This window comes from Camelus bactrianus, chromosome 1 (assembly GCF_048773025.1).
Source record: "Camelus bactrianus isolate YW-2024 breed Bactrian camel chromosome 1, ASM4877302v1, whole genome shotgun sequence".
NCBI lineage: Eukaryota > Metazoa > Chordata > Mammalia > Artiodactyla > Camelidae > Camelus > Camelus bactrianus.
The window spans coordinates 95,946,980-95,966,339 of NC_133539.1; the positions used below are offsets into that span (position 1 = coordinate 95,946,980).

Sequence of the window (19,360 nt, forward strand, 5' to 3'; positions counted from 1 at the left end):
TTTAGGAGTGAGCATAGACAGAAAAAAGGAAAGATCATGAATTGAATTCTGAGGTGTGCCAACGCTTGAAAACTGCATAACTGGGAAACAACTAGCAAAGAAAACTGAGAAGGCCAAAAAAGGAGAACCAAGTTTTAAGGCCCACATTCCAAAAGCATATAACCAACTGCTACAAATCCTGCTGATAAGATAAGATATAGTTGATTGAGAATTATGCATTCCATTTAGCAATGTGGCGTCATTGGTGACATTCCCAAGAGTATTTTGGCGGATTTGTGGGGTAAAACACAGACCGCAGTAAATATAAGACAGGATGAATGGAGAGGAATTAGAGCCTAGTTTTCGCACTTTGAAGAATTTCTTCCAAAGGAAAACAGAATTGTGGTGGTCGCGGGAGGACAACGTGGTCTTGTGAAAGGGTTTCCTTCTTTCTTTCTTTCTTTCTTTCTTTCTTTCATCCATCTGAGTGAACTCCGGGTACACCTCACATATGACCAGCTGGCCGTCCCCCCAGAAGTTCTGCGGGACCATGAGAGGCCTCGGGACCCGCATGCTGCAGGCTGCCCCCTCCCACCAAGACACTGCTGCCGCCCCCTCTGTCCACCCAGCAGTTTGGCGTCAGTCGGAGATACCTCAAAGAGAAAAATCGAGGTGAACCCATCCCACCCAGTGCTGAGGTTCACAGTGACATACCTGAGAGATAAAAGACTCCGCACTGAGGGCCTGTCCCAGAGATCCGCCTGTGTCGCAAAATCCAGAGACGCTTCCACCAAGGGAGCCTGTGAACTTTACGACCACGGGGACATCAGCATCGCGGCCGTGATCTGAACACCTTCCCGCGAGAGCTGCCATCAACCTTCGAGACCCGCGAGTCCATTCTCGCGGTAACCAGTGTGTAGAGCCTCCGGTGCGTGAACTGCTGCTGCCAGATCCTACAGAGCCTTCTAGAACACAACGACGCTGTCCTCAGCCACCTCCAGGGCTTCCTGCACCGATGCTTGTCCCAGGAGAACATTTTTAACAAAGTGAAGCGCTCCAACCTGTGTCTTCGCGCTGAATTTAATCCGGCCATCCCAGGCTGGCTCGGACTTCCACGCCGAGGAAGCAGCTGGAGAGCCGCAGCTCATTCCCAGACCCCGCATTGCATCTGCGTAGACACCTTCACATGCACTGGATGGCGTCGGTGGCGGGAAACTGAGGCAGGAGACTCATCTCATGTACTAGGTAGGAATCACCATAGTTTCCCTTGGCCTCGACATTACTTCTCCGCCAAGGCCACTTTTATTTTTTGAGGCTCCCCATAAATTAAAAATTAAAACGTGGAAAATTGCTGTTTAAAAAAGAAAAAAGGAGAGGAGTTAAGCCTTCAGTGTGAACTGAGGCCTCAGCTCATCCAGGAAATGGGTTGAAAATGGTGGGGTGGGGGTGGGATCTGGGTAAATTTCAGTTTTTATGTAAGAATACGTAGTTACAAAATGGAAGGCAGTGTGTTTGCAAATAGATGTAGATACATTGGTAGACAAGGCAGTGGGGAATGTTGGAAAGTTGTGTCAGCTCCTGTTTAATTAGAGAAAACAGACGGTCAGTAGATAGTGAGAGGTGTACGTCAGAGGTCTGAGGAAAAAGGAGAAGGTGTGGACTAGGGGTTTATATACAAAGGAATGCCAATGGAATAAGGAAAGGTGGTTTTACAGTTTTAAGGTTTTACTTGGTGTTAGTTGTCAAAAGTCTGCAGACGTGTTTTTCTCCAGGGTTACTTGGCTGTGAGTGTGTAGATAGAGAGCTGGATTTAACAATGATGAAGGTTGTTTGAGGTTAAGTGTGAGAATGGGTGGCAGGTAATTTAGAGTTCCTACAAGAAAATTACTAAAATGATAGATCATGGAATCTAAACTGGGAGAGCAAAGAAGTAAAGGCAGGAAGTAGGAGAGAAAGGAAAAATAAGCAATAAATTTAATAGAGTCGCATGGTGCAAATATTCCTGTAAATTTGGTGAACTGTTGAGTGGGGATATCAAGAAGGAATAATCTGAAAGTCAGGAGAGAGTGGTCAGAGAGAGGAATAGCGGAAATTGAGTTTTAAAAGAAAAAGCAATTATTGGTAATGACAAAATCTAGAGTATAGCTGAGACTTTGTAGGACAAGAAACCTGAGTTGAAATAGTGTTGGAAGGATCATCTAGGTGGATATTGCAGTCTCAGTTCTGACTGGGCTGTGTAAATAGAAGTGCTATTAACCCACAAGCTGATATCTGAAAGGATTTTTTAAATTGGTTTTTTAGTAGCATGTTGTTTAGTCTCCAAGTGTTTGTGGTTTTCTCATTTTTTCCCCCCTGTAGTTGACTTCTGGCTTTATACCTTTGTGGTCAAAAAAAGTGCTTGATGTAATTTCTAGCCTCTTTAATTTGTTGAGGCTTATTTTGTGACCTAGCATGAGATCTATCCTGGAGACCATTCCACATACACTTGAAAAAAATGTGTATTCTGCTGTTTTAGTATGAAATGTCCTGCAGATATTTATTAAGTCCAAAGGCCTAATGTGTTAAGACCACTGTTTCCTTATTGATTTTGTCTCTGGATTATCTACTGATGTAAGTTGGATATTAAAGTCCCCTACCATTATTGTGTTATTGTCAGTTTCTCCCTGTATGTCTGTTAGTATTTATTTTGTGTTCTTGTATGGAGTGCATATATGTTAATGAATGTTAACATATTAAGCCCTTATAATTATATAGTTCTTTGTCTTTTGTTATAGACTTTCTTTTAAAGTCTGCTTTGTCTGATGTGAGTATTGCTATCCCAGCTTTCTTTTTGTCTTCATTTGCATGAAATATCTTTTTCCATCCCCTCACTTTTAGTCTATATGTGTCCTTAGCCCTGAAGTGAGTCTCCTGTAAGCAGTATATAGATGGGTGTTAGATTTTTTTAATCCCATCAGCCACCGTATGTCTTTTGAATGGAGTATTTGGTCCATTGACATTTAAAGTGACTACTGATAGGTATGTACTTACTGCCATTTTGTTACTTGTTCTCAGGTTCTTTCTGTAGTTCTTTTTTCTTCTTTTTTTAGTTTCTTCCTTTGTGGTTGGATGATTTTCTTTAGTGGTATGCTTGTGTTCCTTTCTCTCTAGTTTTTGTGTATCTGTATAGTTTTTTTTTTTTTTTAACATTTTTTATTGATTTATAATCACTTTACAATGTTGTGTCAAATTCCAGTGTAGAGCACAATTTTTCAGTTATACATGAACATACATATATATTCATTGTCATATTTTTTCTCTGTGAGCTACCATAGTATCTTGTATATATTTCCCTGTGCTATACAGTATAATATTGTTTATCTATTCTGCAATTTTGAAATCCCGTCTATCCCTTCCCACCCTCCACCCTCTTGGCAACCACAATTTTGTATTCTATGTCTATGAGTCTGTTTCTGTTTTGTATTTATGATTTGTTTGTTTGGGGTTTTTTTGTGTTTTTTTTGTTTTTGTTTTTTTTTTAGATTCCACATATGAGTGATCTCATATGGTATTTTTCTTTCTCTTTCTGGCTTACTTCACTTAGAATGACATTCTCCAGGAGCATCCATGTTGCTGCAAATGGCGTTATGTTGTCAGTTTTTACAGCTGAGTAGTATTCCATTGTATAAATATACCACTTCTTCTTTATCCAGTCATCTGTTGATGGACATTTAGGCTGTCTCCATGTCTTGGCTATTGTAAATAGTGCTGCTGTGAACATTGGGGTACAGGTGTCATCCTGAAGTAGAGTTCCTTCTGGATATGTGCCCAGGAGCGGGATTCCTGGGTCATACAGTAACTCTACTCCTACTCTTTTGAGGAATCTTCGTGCTGTTTTCCACAGTGCCTGCACCAAACTGCATTCCCCTTTCTCCACAGCCTCTCCAGCATTTATCATTTGTGGATTTTTGAATGATGGCCATTCTGACTGGTGTGAGGTGATAACCTCATTGTAGTTTTGATTTGCATTTCTCTGATAATTAGTGATATTGAGCATTTTTTCATGTGCCTATTGGTCATTTGTATGTCTTCCTTGGAGAATTCCTTGTTTAGGTCTTCTGCCCATTTTTGGATTGGGTTGTTTGGTTGTTTCTTATTAACTCATATGAGCTACTTATATATTCTGGAAATCAAACCTTTGTCGGTTTCATTTGCAAAAATTTTTTCCCATTTCGTAGGTTGTCTTTTTGTTTTGCTTATGGTTTCCTTTGCTGTGCAGAAACTTGTAAGTTTCATTAGGTCCCATTTGTTTATTCTTGCTTTTATTTCTATTGCTGGAATAGACTGTTTTAGGAGAACATTTTTGAGATGTATGTCAGATAATGTTTTGCCTATATTTTCTTCTAGGAGGTTTATTGTATCTTGTCTTATGTTTAAGTCTTTATTGTATCTTGTCTTATGTTTAAGTCTTTGATCCATTTTGAGTTTATTTTTGTGTATGGTGTAAGGCAGTGTTCTAGCTTCATTGATTTACATACTGCTGCCCAGTTTCCCCAACACCATTTGCTGAAGAGACTGTCTTTATTCCATTGTATATTCTTGCCTCCTTTGTTGAAGGTGAGTTGACCAAAAGTTTGTGGGTTCATTTCTGGGCTCTCTATTCTGTTCCATTGGTCTATATGTCTGTTTTTGTACCAATACCATGCTGTCTTGATGACTGTAGCTCTGTAGTATTGTCTGAAGTCTGGGAGAGTTATTCCTCCAGCCTCTTTCTTTCTCTTCAGTAATGCTTTGGCAATTCTAGGTCTTTGATGGTTCCATATAAATTTTATTGTGATTTGTTCTAGTTCTGTGAAATATGTCCTGGGTAATTTGATAGGGATTGCATTAAATCTGTAGATTGCCTTGGGCAGTGTGACCATTTTAACAATATTGATTCTTCCAATCCAAGAGCATAGGATATCTTTCCATTTTTTTTAAGTCTTCTCTAATTTCCTTCACCAATGGTTTATAGTTTTCTGTGTATAATTCTTTCACCTCCTTGGGTAGATTTATTCCTAGGTATTTTATTTCTTTGGGTGCTATTTTAAAGGGAATTGTTTCTTTACTTTCTTTTTCTGTTGATTCATCATTAGTGTAAAGAAATGCAACTGATTTTTGAACGTTAATCTTGTAACCGCCTACCTTGCTGAATTCTTTGATCAGCTCTAGTAGTTTTTGTGTGGACCTTTTAGGGTTTTCTATATGTAGAACATGTTGTCGGCATATAGTGACACTTTTACCTCTTCTTTTCCAATTTGGATCCCTTTTATTTCTCTCTCTTGCCTGATTGCTGTGGCTAAGACTTCCAAGACTATGTTGAATAGGAGTGGTGATAGTGGGCATCCTTGTCTTGTCCCTGATTTTAGTGGGAAGCTTTTGAGTTTTTCACTATTGAGTACTATGCTGGCTGTAGGTTTGTCATATATAGCTTTTATAATGTTGACATACGTCCCCTCTATACCCACTTTGTTGTGAGTTTTTATCATAAATGGGTGTTGAATTTTATCAAATGCTTTTTCTGCATCGATTGAGATGATCATATGGTTTTTGTCCTTTCTCTTGTTGATGTGATGTATTACATTGATTGATTTGCATATGTTGAACCACCCTTGTATCCCTGGGATGAACCCCACTTGGTCATGATGTATAATCTTTTTTATGTGTTGTTGGATTCTATTTGCTAAAATTTTGGTGAGGATTTTGGCGTCTATGTTCATCAGTGATATTGGCCTATAATTCTCTTTTTTGGTAGTGTCTTTGCCTGGTTTTGGTATCAGGGTGATGGTGGCTTCATAGAATAAGTTTCGGAGTATTCCCTCCTTTTCAATCTACTAGAAGAGTTTGGTAGAATTTGTATGTTTAGTAGAATTCCCCAGTGAAGCCGTCCGGTCCTGGACTTTTATTTGTAGGGAGGTTTTTTTATTGCTATTTCGATTTCATTTCTAGTGATCGGTTTGTTTAAGTGGTCAGTTTCTTCTTCATTCAGTCTTGGTGGACTGTATGTTTCCAGAAACTTGTCCATCTCCTCTAGGTTACCCAGTTTGGTTACATATAGTTTTTCATAATATTCTCATATGATATTCTGTATTTCTATTTTATTTGTTGTAATTTCTCCACTTTCCTTTATTATTTTGCTTATTTGTGCTCTCTTCTTTTTCTTCTTTGTGAGTTTGGCCAGAGGTTTGTCAATTTTATTTACTTTTTCAAAAAAACAGCTTTTGGTTTGATTGATTTTTTCTATTGTTGTTTAAATCTCTATTTTATTTATTTCCTTCCTGATCTTGATAACTTCCTTCCTTCTGCTGCCTTTTGGGGTTTTTTGTTCTTCTTTTTCTAGTTCTCTCATCTTGTGGGTTAAATTGTTTATTTGAGATTGTTCTTCTTTTTTGAGGAAGGCCTGTATTGTTATAAGCTTCCCTTTTAGCACTGCCTTTGTTGTGTCCCACAAATTTTGTGTGGTTGTGCTTTCATTTTCATTTGTCTCAAGGTATTTTTTAATTTCAGCTTTGATTTCCTTATTGACCCACTGGTGTTTTAATAGCATGTTGTTTAATCTCCATGCTTTCCTTTTTTTCTCCTTTGTTTCTCTGTTGTTGGTTTCTAGTTTCATGGCATTGTGGTCAGTAAGGATGCTTGAGATAATTTCTATCTTCTTAAAATTGTTGGTTTCTTTTGTGCCCAAGTACATGATCAATCTTAGAAAATGTTCCACATGCACTTGAAAAGAATGTATATCTTATTTTGGGGGGGGTGTAAGGCTCTGAAAATATCCACCATATCTAATTTTTCTATTGTATTATTTAATTTCTCTGTTGCCTTATTTATTTTCTGTCTGAAAGATCTGTCTAGTGATGTTAATGCGGTGTTAAAATCTCCAACTATGATTGTATTCCCATCAATATCCCCCTTCACCTCTGTTAGTAATTGTTTTATGTATTTAGGTGCTCCTATATTGGATGCATATATATTAATGAGTGTAATATCCTCATCTTGTATCACTCCTTTAATCATAAAATGTCCTTCTTTATCTTTCTTTATGGCCTTTGTTTTAAAGTCTATTTTATCTGAAATCAGTACTGCAACACCTGCTTTTTTGGCTTTTCCATTTGCGTGGAATATCCTTTTCCATCATTTCACTCTCAATCTATATGTGTCCTTCTCCCTAAAGTGGGTCTCTTGTATGCAGCATATTGAAGGTTCTTGCTTTATTATCCATTCTGCCACTTTATGTCTTTTGACTGGAGCATTTAGTCCATTAACATTTCCAGTAATTAATGATAGATGTGTGTTTATTGCCATTTTGAACTTACCTTTGTAGTTGAATTGGTATTTTCTCTTTGTTCCTTTCTTCTCCCTTTTGTGGTTTGGTAATTTTCCTTTGTATTATCTTGGACTTTATTTAGTTTTTGTGACTCCCTTGTAAGTTTTTGGCTTGTGGTTACCCTTTTCTGTAAGTGTATTATTAGCCCATTACTATATCTCAAACCCATCCTACCAAAACCAAAAAATTTTAAAAAGAAAGAAAAAAAAAAACCCCTCTGTTTTCTTGCTTCACCCTCCCACTCTTAATGATTTCAATGTCTTCTTTCACAATTTCATGTTTATTTTATTTGTAATTCATGAGTTATCACCTTTCCAGTTATGAGTTTCTCATTTCTGTAGCATCCTGCTGCTTTTCTATTTAGAGTAGACCTGTCAATATTTCTTTTAACATGGGTTTAGTGTTGCTAAACTCTTTCAGTTTTTGCTTGTCTGTGAAATTCTTTATCTCTTCTTCTATCCTGAAGGATAGCCTTGCTGGATAAAGTATCCTAGGCTGCATCTTTTTTTCATTCAGGACTTTGAATATAGTTTGCAGACTCTCTTCTGGCCTGTAGTGTTTGTGTAGAGAAATCTGCTGAGAGCCTTATGGGGGTTCCCTTGTAACTCACTCTGCTTTTCTCTTGCTGCCTTTAGGATCATTTCTTTATCCTTGACTCTGGCCATCTTGATTATGATATGTCTTGGTGTGGGTCTGTTTGGGTTCTTCCTGTTTGGGACCCTTTGAACTTCCTGTACTTGGATATCTGATTCCTTCTTTAAGTTTGGGAAGTTTTCAGTCATGATTTCTTCAAAAACCTTTTCAATCCCCTTTGATCTTTCTTCCCCTTCTGGAACCACTATTATGCGAAGATTGGCACGCTTTATATTATCCCATAGGTCCCTTATATTGCTTTCATTTGTTTTTATTGTTTTATCTTGCAGTTGTTCTGATTGGGTGCTTTCTGTTTGTCTTGTTTTCTAGGTCACTAATTCATTCCTCTGCATTATCTCGTCTGCTTTGCACAGCCTTTAGATCCGTTCTCATCTCAGCCAATGAGTTTAACAATTCTACTTGGCTCTTCTTTATAGCTTTGATTTAATTTTTGGCATATTTTATATCTCTAAACACTATCTCTTTTAGTTCCTTCAATACTTTGATCACTCCTTTTTTGAAATATTTATCTAGTAGGCTATCAAAGTCTATTTCATTGATCGTTCTTTCAGGGGATTTCTCTTGCTCTTTTAATTGGGAATGGTTTCTCTGCTTCTTCATCTTGCTCGTATCTCTCTGGCACTGTGGCTTACGGAGTATCAGTTATCTATTGTGGTCCTTAAAGGAGTTTATTTATTCATCTATCTAATACCTATGTAGGAATAAAACAGATTTTTGGCATCTTTGTCTTTTGAAGAGGACAGTGTTCTGTCGGAGTTCCGGAGGTGCTCTGGTTGGCTGAGTGGATCTGTGGATGTGAGTCTTGGTGTATCTGTGGGAGAGGATGAGTTATGAGCATCCTACTACTCCGCCATCTTGGCCTCATCTCCTGTTACAGGTTTTTGATTGGTGGTTTCCATGAGGTTCATATATGTTGACTTACAACTGTATCTACTTGTTTTAAACTGATAGTCATTTAAATTCATACACAGTCTAAGAGATCTACATTTTTCTCCCCTCCCCCACATTCTGTGGTTTTGATCTCATATTTTAATTTTCATATTTATCCCTTAACTGTTTATTGTACTTATAGTTGATTTTATAATTTTTGTCTTTTAATCTTTGTACTAACTTTTTTAAGTGATTGATCCCAGCCTTTACTGTATTTGCCTTCATTAGTCGGATTTTTTCTTTCCTATAAATTCTTACTTCTTCTTTGAGCCCTTTCTATTTAGAGAAGACCCCTTTAACACTTCCTTTAGGGTCTGTTTAATATTGATGAACTCTTTTACCTTTTGCTTGTTTGAGAAGTTTTTTTTTTTTAATCTCTGCTTCAATTCTGAATGATAATCTTGCTGGGTGGAGTATCTCAGCAAGATTACCATTCAGAATTGGATACAGGATTTAGGTTTTCTTCTTTAATATATTTAAATATATCATACCACTCTCTTCTTGCCTGCAGTGTCTGGAGAAAAATCAGCTGATAGCCTTATGGAGCTTCCCTTGTATGTGACTCTTTGATTTTCTCTTGACTTTAGAATCTCTCTTTATATTTAACTTATACCATTTTAATTATGATATATCTTGATGTGGGTCTCTTTGGGTTCATATTTTATGAGACTCTGTATTTCCTGTACCTGGATATCTGTTTTCTTCTTTAGGTTTGCGAGAAACCAAGATATTGAATACAAGACATTGAATCCAGTGTCTTGTATATACACACATATGCACACACATATACATACATACATACACACACACACACGCGTGTGTGCACACACATACTGATCCTATACTGATAAGAAGCAAAAGGAAGCCCCAGGAATCTAACTCTGTAGCAGCTCTAAAGAGCAAGTCCGTATTTCAGTAGGAAGACAGGGAACTCCAGGGAATATGTCTCCAGGAAGGAAAATTGGAAGAGGTTTGTTAGCAGATTCGTTTGACATTTGGAAAACAGAATTCAAAGGTACTTTACATCTCTGCTGAAGGGCTTGGGAATAATTAATGTTAGGGGCATAGAAAATCAACAACAACAACAACAACAACAATAACAACAAAGGAAAAATAGATAATGATAAGCTATGACATGTTTTTAGCCATAACTTTATCTAATAGATTTTTGACTCTTTTCTTTCTCTTCTAACTCAGGTCAGGTCCCAAGGTGCTGGGACAGAAGCTCTGAGGGTCAGGTCCAAGCTGGTGCCATTCCCTCTAAGTGTGAGCTCTCCCCTCTCAGCAGGGTCACCTTCACCCCAGAGGGAAGCACTGCTGGAGCAAGAGGGATTAGAGTGGGTGTCGGGGTGCATGCTGGGATGGTCCTGGCATGGCAGTCAGAGATCTAGATAGCTCCCAATCCATTGCCTCCATGAGCACCAGCAGTGGGATCCCTCACATTATTCAGATGCAGTGCTGGGTTTGAGACAGCTCTGTCCCCTACAGTTGCACACTCTTCTCAGCACAGCAACCTTTGCCCTACTGGGGAGATAGAATGGAGCTAGAGGGACTCAGCCAGCACATGGCACAAGCTGGGCACACACTTGGCAATCAACAGAAACCAGTTACAGCCCCAGGAAGTTTCAGTCTGCTTCTCACTCTTTGTTACCAGGAGTAAGTAAGCAAACAAAATCAATCTTGTGACAGAGAAAGAGAACCGTATCAGCCACTTCAGTTGATAATTACAGATAAGTGTTACAGGGAACAGTCATATTGCCAAAGACCCCTTCAGTAGATTTGACACTTGGCCTGAATTCTGAAGAACAGATAAAACTTCTCGTTTCTAAAAAGTTGCTGAGTGATGTTGATTCTCCTGGTCCAAGAATCACATAACTATTTATTTCAAAAATTCTTAGAATTTAGTGTGAATAAGAATTCAGAGGGTTCTTTTAAAGAACAAATTGTGGGGTATCATCATCTAGAACTTTCATTCCCCTTCTGTTATTTCAAAACTTTTTATCTTCCATAAACTTGTAGAGCTTTATTTTCATTTCTGTTATCTTTTTCTTGTGAATTTACGTGATGCAATTCCTTATTCTCATTTAAGTGATGTTTCTTGAGGAGGCATATTTGTTCAATGCTCTGTTTAAGTAGAAAGTAACAGATACTTAGGAAAGGTTTATCACCTCATCCAACTCCTATATTGAATAAAAGCAGTTTATTAAATTTACTTTTAGGATAAATTTAGCATTTATTTTCACCCTTCTACTTTCTAGTCATGAATAAATACAAAATTTCAAATCAAAAATATATTCTCATTCATTGCATGTAGAATTTTGATTTAACATTGTATTTGGTCTATACTCTGAAGAAATCATTCCATTTCAGAAAGCTAAAACTGAATATTATAAAGTCCACATCAAACTTTCAGAATATAAAGAGTAATACAAGTTTCTTTATTATAATTGATTATTCTTATAAAATAGTTGAATAAAATTCATTTAAAAATTCTGCAGACACACATGAGAAACCAAAGGATACACACGTTATTTAATAAACTTAAATCTCTGTGGTTATATAATTATTCAATATAGGAAATTAATTTATAAGAGCTAATAAGAAATAGATTGAATGATAAAATGAAGTTTATGATGCACCTGTTGACTGAAAAAAAAAAAAGTAAAACCTTAAAGTTGAGAATCATGTTTTATTAGGTGGACTGGCTGAGAACTTATGCCCAGGAGGCAGCCTCTCAGATTGTTCTGAGGAACTGCTCCAAAGAGGTGAAGGAGGAGCCAGGATAAAAAAGGAGTTTTTACAACAAAAACCAGGTAGTCGGCACGTCAAAAGATTACTGTTAAAGAAAACCAGACATTTCAGGTTAATGAACTTAGCCGTTTTCTGTTTTTGGGAAGATGCAAGAGTCTGGGCTCATTGAAATCATTCCTTTGATATGCACCTTAACTATCTAGGGCCAGTATCTCATTTTTTCTCCATCTTGAATTTGAATCCCCTCAGGGTGCCTTTTGCAGGAGGTAGGGGTGGGGGTTAGCTACCAGGGGTGGGGGTTAACTACCAGTGGCTGATAACATCCTTTGTTTACTGATATGGCAGATGACATTCTTCATTCATATATGGGAGCAGAGTTTGCCACCCTAAAATACGTCTCTTTGACTTACTGTTTTAAGCTTTTTTTTTTTCTTTTCCCTGAGAAACAGTAGATATGAGAATGGCTCTAAAAAACCAAGTAGGAGTTTCCATTTTGTAAGAAATATTTACATTTGTAAGGGAAATCTCCATTTGTAAGTGTATCTCCCTTTCTGTACCTGGAAGAGGAAGATGACAGAATCTTTAGAAGCTCTTATCAATGGAGAAGGCAAGGAGTTAAATCTGCATCACAGTCACCATTGTTTAGTTTGCCTCTCCTGGTAAACTCCTATAACTGACTCTCCCCCCCGCCCCCAACATCCTCTTTTGTCTTTATCTGAGGATGGTATTTAAGGTGAGGATTTTGGCCATTTTGGTGAGTTACTCAGTTCTTCTGAGTGTTTCCCACGAATACATGTTATTAAACTTTTGTTTGTTTGTTTTTTTTACTGTTAATCTGTCTCATGTCAATGTAATTCTTAGACCAGCCAGAAGAACCTGGAAGGGTAGAGGAAACTTTCTTCTTCTCTAACATATGAATCATGAAAATGGCAAAATTATAACTTTACAATTTGATACTATACTTTGGCTTTAAACACCATAGGAATCAAGGTACAATGAGATAACTGAAATAATGCAGAAAAATAGAAATACAATGGTTTATTTAGCACTCCACTTCCAGAATAGGTCACATAAAAAATAGATTAAAAAATTACTCTTCCTATATATAAAACAGTTAAACAACACATTTGTATTGTGGAGCACAGGAAACTATTATATTCAATATCTTATAGTAACCAGTAATGAAAAAGAATATGAAAATGAATATATGTATGTATATACATGCCTGAAACATTATGCCGTACACCAGAAATTGACACAACATTGTGAACTGACTAGACTTCAATTAAAAAAAATTACTCTGATCAGTTAATAAATTGAATGAATGGACACAGGAAAACAGCTTGATGGTAATAAAGCAAAATAATTCTCATTCATAAAAATTATTGCTAAACATTATTCATGTTCTAGCAAGAAGAGTTTCTTTTAGTATAACCTTAATAGAATTCTAAATGCTACAGAGTTTCTGAGAAATTTGGAAACAAGAGCAAATATAGAATATAAAAATTATTAATATCACGTTGCAGTGCATGGCTTGTTCAGTGACATCACGTGGTATGTTCAGTGTGGTGTTCTTCATTAGTAATACATAGTTCAAGGTGCTGTGCAGAATTATAGTGAACACAATGCATTCACAGGGCATTTCTCTAAGCCAGGCACATGCATCTGTTATGTGCTGCCCCATTTGATGTTTTTCCCATTATCACTGAATAAAACTTTATTTTTAGCATATTCTAGAGGGAAAAAATGTAGTTTCATTCCATTTAAGTCAATTAAACATTACCTATGTTTCCAGACTGTATGGCCAATCTGTGCGTTCTCTTTCCACAATACAATAAAATTAGAACAACCACATTTTATGAAAAAATGGAAAAAAGCATTGGCTCTGGAGTTTGTAAATCTGGGACTAAGTCTTCATTGCGCTAAAGTGGATTTTTCCATCTCTAATAGCCTAAGATTCTTCACCTATAAAATAACATTGCTAGAGGGTCAAATCAGATGTTGAATACATGTGAAATACTTTTAGACCATAGGATACTAAAATATTGTTCTCATTACTGAAATCTAATGTAGCAACTTACCAAATGATGCTTTTATTAATGATAAAAAGTAAAGCATATTAAAAGATTTCTTATAATCACAAATATAAATCTATCAAGGAAAAAAAAATCAGAACAAAGGTTACTTCGGTGACCATGGGGCTGGGATTCACTGGATAAGCAGTATGAGGAAACTTTGTGGGTGTGGGAGTGACAGAAATATTCTGTATCTTGTTAGGAATAGGATTCACCCAGGTATATTTGTCACAACTCAATAGATGATATATTTAAGATTTGTGCATTTCATTGTATATAAATTTGCCTCAAAGCAAAAACAAAAATTAACTATTGTGCTCTGGTTAGTGAAATGCATGCTAAAATATTTAGGGATGGAATGTACTGACATCTGCAACTTTGAAATTCATCAAAAATAATTCGGATTGATGGAGTTGATAGAGAATGGGTAGATGAAGAGGGAGCTAGTGAAGCAGGTGTAATGAGATATTTGTTGTCAAATCTAGGGGTGGGTATGTAAGTGTGCACTGTAAAATTCTTTCAGCTTTTCTGTACACGTGAAAAATTTTATATTAAATGTTGGGGGAAAAGACAAAAAACTAAAAATAAAAACATACCCTTTCACAGAAGTTATGCCTTGTCTCCAGATCTTCCTTAAGGGGGTAATGTATTGACCTAAATGTCCACATTTGTAAAATAAGTAAAATGTAACTACTACCATTAAGTCTGCAACTAAAGAAACCCAGAAACGGAAAATATTAAGAAAGCAAAACTAAACAAATTTGAAAGCAAGTGAAATCAAGTTATTTGAATTTTCAAATAGACAAAGTATGCCTTAATTAATGAAAGATAAGACATGATGTGTCATTAAATAAAATAAGAACTAGAGAAGGGTTGGTTATACATTTTCAGTTGAAACGACATATTAAAATAATACAAATTTTTATTTCCAACTAGAAATGGAAAGCTTTTATACTTAAAAATACAAAATGGCAAAAGTGATAATATCAAATAGAGACCATAACAGGAACAATAAAAGAGGAATTAATGGGGGGAAAAAAAGGAAATAACTTTAAAACTAAACTGTATGGACTTTTTCAAAATTTTCTAGTGATAGTTTTGTTATAAATATTTCTCCTTGATATAAAAAGCATGGTTTATTATATGGTTTCATTTTTGTCAAGAATTCAAAAATACGGTTTTTCTCCCGGTCTTGATCAGAGCAAAACTAAAAGGAAAATACTTGCACTAGTATATTATAAAGATAGATACATAGAGCTGAAATTAAATCTTAGGAAACAGTTTGAAAAATTTTTAAAGTGTTGAAAAATATCTTAGAAAACAGAATTTAGTTACTAATCTGTTAAGAATTTCACTTGGTAAGTGACATGGGGGAAGTACATTCTTTTAACTCAACATATTATTTGGGAAAAAAAACCCTACTAATTAAAATTAGGTTCAACACACAAAGAAGGCTTTAGATAATGTATCTACCTCAATAAAATTATAAGCTTTTGGAAGGCAATGTATGAGAAAGCCTACTCACACACTTAGAGCCTGCTTACTTACCTCCAGGCTCTGCTGAGCAAGTAAGTCCTTATTCTGAAGCTTGTTTAGGGGCAGCTTTTCTGGTTTGACTTTTGGTTTAAACGGTCTAATTTAAAAAGTAACCAAACAATCAGAAAATGAGGCAGCCTCAAGAGCAGAAGCCGGCACATATATCAGGGTTTCCTATGAAGTCAAAGGTGCTTTTGTGTCATTTATTGAATTTTAAATTAGAAGTCCAGAGCACGAAGAGTAACTCCTTTCCGGGACAGAGAGGTTGGGTTCCCAATGGCTGTTGCCTTTGCATTTCCATGAGCTCTTGCTCTATACAATTCTTGCCCTTGGCTTTCTGTAAGCCACTCTTTGTACTTTAAGGATCCCTCTCCCCCGTTTCTTCTCCACTAACTGCTCTATTATTTAGTAGGCTTGAATTTGTTTCTTTTACTTTAAACCAAAAGAGCCCAAACTAAACAGAATGGATAAAAACTAATTAATCATTATATACTTGAAGTGCCTGACAAAGAAGAGCAGATTAAATATTTGCTGAATAAATAAATGAATAAATAAATTATAAACTAGAACATCTGTAACTGATTAAAATTTCAATGAGGAAATAATTCACCATTTCAGATGTGTTTTTAAAATGATTAAAAAAAATACACAGAATGATTAATGTCAATTTGTATCTTACTTGGTAATAAATTATAGCTAGGTCCAAAAAATAAAATTCTTAAAAGAGTTTGTCAATTCTGCTTTTATGAAACAACTCCAAAAAATTTAGACTCTACATCTGTACACAAGTTGTAATTATATAACAGTTATGGCAGTTTCAACTTATAAAAAATAAGATATTTGGTGAAATAAATTATCTGAGGGCTGATATATATATTCTATCAAATGACATAAGGATAAAACTAGAATTTCCTCCATTCATCTTAGGGGTAAGGGTAGGACTTTTGTGTACAAAACTGTTGTCTATGTAAAAATTCTACACATTGGATTTTAAAAATACAAAGTTAACTTCCTAAATATCATATTTTCAAAGTTCATTTTCATTAGAGACTCAGTACATTGTTATACAAAAAATGGCCATTCTCTTCATAAAAATTGATACTATTTATTAAACAAGTAATACAGACTTGTTTGAATATAATCACTTCCTATTTTTTTATTCCATGAGCTGACTCAGGAAGCATTTATTTAGTTTTTAAGTATAAAGCACTGTGATAGGCACCAGAGGGGAGTACAGAAATAAAAAATAGGTAAACTACTACTAAGAAAAAAGAGGATGAAATTGTCACTGCTTATAAGTAAGTAGTTTTTACTGGAGAATTAAAGAAGATGTATTTTCGAATTGAGCCTTGGAGAATGAAATGGACTATGTTCACCCAAGTGGTGTTAATTGACCAAAGCCCTGATGTGATGTGGGCATAATTTTGCTAAATTTTATCATTTGTTTCTAGAAGTGAAATTATAAGTTGATCAGTGGTAGACTTTGGAGGCAAACAAAAATGGATCTTAAACACTCAATGATTGATAAAACTGAGGGGAAAACAAGCAAACAGTTCTGACTTCAGGCTAGTGTTAGACTTAAGTAAACTTGGAAACAACAAATTCCAAAGTTCATGTTTTTGCCATTCTCATTGTGTTCAACTTATAGCCCTAAGTTGCTCTGACTCTTACATAGTAGTTGGTGTACAATAACAGCCAATTGACTTGGAGAGAACACGAGGAGACAACAGTATATCAGGAGAAAGGAATGGTAAGGACAGGTGCAGAGCACAGTCTTTGGAGGATGAAACCTGTTGTGTCTCATGCAGTAGGTACTGAACAGACCCCTCCAATCTTGAGACTCCTGATAGTCTAAGCTGAGTTATCTCGGAGCTTGATGTGAAATTCATATTTTTATTTATGAAGTGAAAGTTAAGGGTTAGAAAATTAAGGATCTGTACCATCATTATTCCTGGCCTTGTGACACTTGGCTCTCACCCCTTGTTTTCCAAGAATGGTCCTCTTACTGATGGCAAGACACCACATGATTGTTGGGGATACTGACATCTGCTCACATACTGAGAAAGAGATTCATCCCATTTTCAGTTACCTTTCAACCAAAGGAATACATCAAGAAGAAAGTCCAATTTTGATTCTCTCAATTTTTAATATTCTTTAACACTTGCTATTATCCTTTTTAAAAGGGAGGTATGAAGTCTCAGGCTCAGAAAATTGACAGGCAAGGGTATTCAGTATTTATTAGTATTCTGTGTTCATTACATTCATGAGAGGTGATATTGGCTTCCTATTTATGATATAATATGAAGTTTTTAAGAACCAACGTATTTAATTTACAAATAGTTACTAAGAAACATTAAGAAATTAATAGTATATTTTTCACATAGGTATGGTGAAGTGACAAGGCTGTTACATACCTTAGTGAAGTGCTGAGCCACTGCTGTGAGCTGAGGAAGAACCTGAGAGGGTGCGCTGTAGACTTAACAGGACCCAGTCAGCTAGAAGTCCCAGAACAGAAATTACAGGGCCCTTCTTTTCATGTGCCTTTGTGGGGGAAGAAGAAATTTTCCTCTACCCCTCTAGGTTCTTCTGGCTGGTCTAAGAATTAAATTGACATGAGACAGATTAACTGGAGAAAATCAAAATTTAGTAACATGTATACATGGGAAACACCCAGAAGAACTGAGTAGCTCAGCAAAATGCCTGAAACCCTCCCCTAAATACTGTCTTAAGTTAAACACAAAAAAAGGATGTTGGGAGTAGTGGTTTGGGACTTTAAAGGGGAGGATGTAGAGTTGGAAAAGCAAGTGTTCGGTAAATAAATGTTTGCTAGGCCCTGGAGAGACAACAGGACACAGAGTGGACTCTGACCTCTAGGCCTTGCTTCGTTTCTCCTGCCACACCTGTCCTATATTTTTTGAAGAGATCTCTGGTGATAGCTCTATTCCAGGAACAGGCCCTCCACTGAAATTATTTTAAAGCAGTTAGGGGGAAAGTCAAAGTGCCTTCCTGACTCTTTTGGTCCCTGATTGTTTCTAGCTTGAAAAAACTGGCATGCCAGACACATTTGGCAGTGGCAAGTCTGCACATTTTGCTCCCCAGTACCTTCAGTTTAGGAGACAGCTCTCTAAGTCGATATTCAGCAATCATGTTCATGATAGATGGCTTCAGGAAGACAAAGCCAGCTGTTGCTTTTAATCCTGTGCACTATGAAAGCAGGGAAAGAGATGTTTGCTTTCTCTTCTCTTTGTGTTAGCACCATAATAAAGTATGCCTTTTTCTGCTGTTTGCTTTTGACCTCAAGGTCAGTTGTATCTTTTCTACAAAGTTGCTCAAGCTGGTTGTTTTTCCATTACTGGTGCAAGAAGGGGTGGATCCAACTTAAATGTACAGTTTTGGTTTTTATCTGAATTTTTGTTTTTATTTTGGCTGTGTTTGATAAGGAATAAATATATAGGGCCCTAAAGAATGTTCTTTAGAATTGAAAAAAAAAAGTTTTCTTTATAAAGAAACATGCGTTGCTTTTAAAATTAAAGTCATACTTTCATTATAAGTTAGAAGTATATCCCCTCTATGTACAGAAATAAAACATATATGTGACTAAGGAAAAGATTATTTGTAGAATATGGTATGTTTTATAATAAAATGCTTATTCAGTTACAAATTTTAAATTAATTATATTTAATGAAAAATTTTAACCATTAAATATTTTGGTTACAGACTCATGATTGTGTTATACTCAAATTATCAGACCAAATTAAACTCAATAATCAGATCAGGAAACTAACATCAATATAGTAATTAGTTTGGTAGCTAATTATACTGACTTAAAAATAAATACTGTATTTGACAAGTTCTGAATACTGCTTTCTTTTTTAATGATCTTCACAAATTTGTGAAACTTGAACTATTTGCTAATGGAGACAAAGTTTGAACCTATCGTTTTTATTGATGGTCTTAGTTACAAACACATGCTAGTAGCCCAATTGACACTATTCTTTTTATTTACCACCTATTTCTTTCTGTTTGGAGTTATTCCAATTGGTTAGTCCAAATACTCTGAACCATCTTTTCTTTTGGAATATGTTTATTCTGA

The 19,360-nt window shown here is 36.0% G+C and overlaps 1 protein-coding gene across 1 annotated transcript in view; it reads right to left on the reverse strand.

The window, feature by feature from the left end:
- SUCNR1 (succinate receptor 1) overlaps positions 1 to 9,520 on the reverse strand; it is a 35,271-nt gene extending 25,751 nt beyond the window's left edge. The window contains exon 1 of the mRNA XM_074369393.1: positions 694 to 9,520. The gene's annotated coding sequence lies outside the window, so the exon portion shown is untranslated. The remainder of the gene's footprint in view (positions 1 to 693) is intronic.
- Positions 9,521 to 19,360: the final 9,840 nt, after the last annotated feature.